Source organism: Mesocricetus auratus, unplaced genomic scaffold (assembly GCF_017639785.1).
Source record: "Mesocricetus auratus isolate SY011 unplaced genomic scaffold, BCM_Maur_2.0 Super-Scaffold_2245, whole genome shotgun sequence".
Taxonomy (NCBI): Eukaryota; Metazoa; Chordata; class Mammalia; order Rodentia; family Cricetidae; genus Mesocricetus; species Mesocricetus auratus.
Window position 1 is genome coordinate 30,084,832 of NW_024429180.1, and position 4,462 is coordinate 30,089,293.

General features: G+C 46.3%; 1 pseudogene; it reads left to right on the top strand.

The window, feature by feature from the left end:
• The first annotated feature begins 1,900 nt into the window (after positions 1–1,900).
• Positions 1,901–3,954, top strand: LOC121142756 (annotated as a pseudogene).
• The last annotated feature ends 508 nt before the right edge of the window (positions 3,955–4,462 follow it).

Genomic DNA, 4,462 nt, shown 5'->3' on the forward strand with positions numbered 1-4,462 from the left:
TTACCTTTCTGCCAGCCAAGATGGAATGGGTGTGGATACAAACAGAAATTTTGCTTATTTGTTTGTTTGTTTGCTTGTTTTTTGACGCAAGAGATCTCTGTGCTGCTCTGTAGACCAGAGCTGGCCTTGAACTCACAGATTTCTGCCTGCCTCTGCTTCCAAATTGCTGGGATTAAAGGTGTGTACCACCAACGCCCAGGGAAGCAGATCCAGAACTCCCCAACACCAAGAGGTTTCTCCCGCAGAAAAAGAAGTGATTAACTTGATCCAAAAAAGCCCACCAATGATCCAAGCCCCCTGAGCTTTGGAGCATCCAAATCTCACCCTCAGAGAAGATCTGAGGACTCCAATGGCCTCCATTTGGTTATTTAATCCTCAGCAGACACAGGATCCATTAACAGAATCTCCTTCCTGGGGCTCTAACTGGCTAGTGAGGTGGGCAGGCTCAGAGGTTTAATCCCAGTCATTGGCCTTCAGAGCACATCCACTCATGTATCTTAAAGGCAGCTAGAGAAAGGATTAGCTGTGGTTTAGGGCAATTGTCAGACTTCAAGACAGGCATAGATTGGTGCGGGCGTGGCAGGTAGGCGGGGCAAGCCGCTGTTAAATAGCTGCCACTTGCTTGGCTGCTGCAGAGTGTTACCTGTGAGGTACAAGGAGAAGGAGCACAGGACTTCGGAAGACAGGTAAAGCCCGGGCTGCAGAGAGGAGTTTGGGACTTGGGAGAGTCTGGGTGGTTGGCAGCCTGGCAACTGGAGGCAGAAGTGCCGGATTGAGGGTGGGATGCATGCGGCCAGTGGTGAGTATGTGGTCCTGCACGGGTTCCCTTGTGGGACAGCTGCGCTGGGAGCAAGGGCTCTGGCCCCAGGGGCTCGGCTCCCATATCTGGTAGACCACTCACTACTACTCCGGGCTCCTAGACTGGCTCCTTTTGAAATGAGGGGCCTTATTTGCCCAATTTAGTCCCAATGGCTGTTTGCAACTGCAGGATATTTGGTTATTTATTTAGTGGCAGGGTCTGTGTCGCTCTGGCTTTGAACTGAGCTCCTCCGGCTTTTACCTCTGGAGCAATGGAAGTACGGACCAGCCCCAGAATATTCTACTTTGATCTGATTTTTCCTGTAGTCTTCTTTCCTCTTTGTTAGTTGTAGCACTACTAATAAAGACCCAGTGACAGGTATTGGGAGGAAAAGTGAGGATCTGAGACACAAAGTGACCAGCCACTAGAGTTCTCACCAAAGCTCAGAAGGAATGGGCGATCCTGTTCTCCAGACTACATCTGCCTCCACCAGATGTCAGACTGTACTGAGCTCCTGTCTCCTCCCACCTTGTGCTGTGGTTAACGGCATGGAAATCCAAGTACTGAACAAACCATTGTGTGAGTGGTTTGTTTTAGACTTGACCAATTCTTCTAGCTCAGGGTAGCCTTGAAATAATAGCTCTGTCTGTCTACTTTTCCTGCATGTTGAGATTAAAGGTGTGTCCCACATTTTTCGGGCCTCTTTAATCCATGCAGCCACACTAGTTAAAGTGTCCTACCCCAGGATGGGTTCTGATCCTTATGCCTCTACTTCCTTGGTACTGGGCTTATGATCCTGGGTTTCCACACCTGGCTCAATCCTCATAAGTATTGAAGTGAAATCCTGCTTTGAGTTCATTAACACATTCCTTAAGATAGCAATCCCAGAAACTCAGCACAAATTTAATTGCAATATCTGAAGTTACATTTTTCTGTTTGTTCAAATGAATATCACCCTACAAATCCTGTACTGGTGACATACTGGACAAAAATAACCAGTGTTTTGTGGGGAACAGTTAACACTACATTCTCATGAGTCTCTGCCAACAAGACAAGTTAGTGACAAAATACTTCTTTGTTTGTTTCAGGATACAGCTGTAAATGGCCACTGAACAAATTTTACAGACAAACCTGTCCACTATGGATAAAATAGCCCTGGGCCTTGGAATACCGGCAGGTGTAACTGTGGCCTATATTCTATACCGCCGATACAGGGAAAGCCGAGCAGAGCAATTGACACATGTTGGAAAAGATGATGTTCATATGGAAATGAGAGTGCCCCAGGAGGCTGTGGGGCTGATCATTGGTCGGCAAGGAGCCAATATTAAACGGCTGCGGAAACAGACAGGCGCTCGCATTGACTTGGACTTTGATTCCGAGGATGAGGGTGATGAGCGGGTGCTGCTGCTGAGCGGCCTACCTGTTAAGGTGTGCAAAGCCAAAGCAGCAATCCGCCAGATCCTGACAGAGAACACCCTGGTGTCCGAGGAACTCTGTATCCCCCAGCGATCCGTGGGCAGAATCATTGGGAGAGATGGCGAGACGATTCATTCTATCGGTAAGGCTTCTGGAGCCAAAATCACGTGCCAAAAAGAATCAGAGGGGACGTTACTACAGTCAAGACTCATAAAAATCTGGGGGACACAGAAGGAAGTGGAAGCGGCTAAGCATCTGATTATGGAGAAAGTGTTAGAAGATGAAGATCTTCCAAACAGTATTGTCCATTCGGCTGAAACCAGAGTTCCAGGAGAGCAGCCTCTCAGTGTTAGAAGAGAGGAAGTCATAGAGCCAGGAGTGGCTGGCGAAGCAGCCTTATGGAAGAGTAGCAGTTCGAGCATGGACCCAGCCGTACCCCTGGAGATTCATCTCGGCAGAGGTGATGGCGATACGGTTGCTGCAGCACCACAAGAAGGTTCCCGGCAGACACCCAATGATGATGGCCTTCAAGATTCTGGTGTCCACAACTATCCAGAGACAGACATCCATGATTGAAGTTGCCATTCCCGACTTGATTTTCCATCCCGATGAGTTCCTAAACGTCTTCTTCGTTTCTGCTTCTGAAAACCCTAACCACTTCTGATGGGGGAAGTCCTGTACATTTGTCAATAAAGCACTGTTGAGCCAATAAGAATCTAGATAGGAGGGACTAGGAGTCCAGAAGCACTCTGGGTAGGAGAAACACAAGGAGTGTTCGAGATGTAACGCCTTGAGGTAGGGGGCCTGGAAATTTCTCCGATAAGAGAAATACTTAGATTAACAATTATGGGGTAATTACTTAAATCAGAGCAAGCCAGTAAGAAACAAGCAAGGCCAGCAGCTTCATAATTAATACAGCGTCTTGTGTGTTTATTTGGGGACTACAATGCGGCAGAGCCCAGGCGGCTGGCGGGGGATAAATCAAAGCAGCTAGCAAAGAAAACGCTTCTCTTTACACACTTCTGGATCCAATTCATTGACTCAGCTTCCATTACAAAAAATTTATGATCGAGATGACTGGGCACTATGAAAATAGTCTGCCTGAAGACTTGACTGTGAACGTAGGAGACATTGTAGCAGCAAGTTACTCTATAGATGGTTGCTGGCATGGAGCCAAGTTTCTTGGTACCCTAGAAAATGGGAACTTAGACCTAAATTTTGTTGACTTTGGAGACAATGGGAAGTGCCCAGGGGAGGATCTGAGGGCTCTCAGGAGGGACTTCCTGATCCTTCCTATGCTGGCAGTAGAATGCAGTCTGGCACGGATTGCCGCCTCAGGTGAACATTGGGAAGAGGAAGCTCTTGATGAGTTTGAAAGACTCACTGCCTGTGGAGCCTGGAAGCATTTGATGGCCAAGTTGTCTGGTGATGTCCATACTGGAAAGTCAACTTGGCCAGAAATCTATGTATATGATACCAGCAATGGGCAGGAACTTGATATTGGGCAAGAATTAGTTCATAATGGATATGCAGTCAAACTTCCTGAATCTGTAGAAGACAAAACTGTCCCATATATTTAGATGATCGACATGGCCGGGGAGGAGACAGATGCTTCTCTTGCCAGCACAGTCAATGAGACTCAAAAGCGCCCTGAAGCATTACCCCGTGCCTATTCCTGCCTCAGCTTAACAAAAGCCGCAGTCTTCAGAAGAACATGGAGAAGATCAGCATCGATATAAAGGTCTCATGGGGGAAGGGAGTGCTGAGGATACTGAAGAGAGTTCCATTGTAGTATTCCTTCAGGTATTTGCTTATGAACTTTCTTGTAAATGCAAGTAGAAGAAACGTAGAGACAACTTAGGACATGTTAAATTAACAGTATGTCTGTATACACACATCTAGAGAAATAAAGAATGTACTTCTACTTGGAAAAAAATTGTATGTAGCATTTCACTTTAACTACATGAACAAAATCACTTCCTAGAATTCCAAAGAAGTCAAAATAATAGCAATTCCATGGGTCAATATTTACTTGATAGTTTCCTATCTGTCCAATAAAATGCTTTAGCTGCTCTGACTTTGAAACATGCTTTATGGAATAAGTTTTTTTTTTAATTTTAAATAGCTTGTTTTACATGTCAATCCCAGTTACCTCTCCCTCCCCTCTTCCCGCACTCCCCTTCTCCCCAACCCTCCCACACTATTGCCAAATCCTTCCACTTAGGGGATATCTAGAGTCTGTCATTT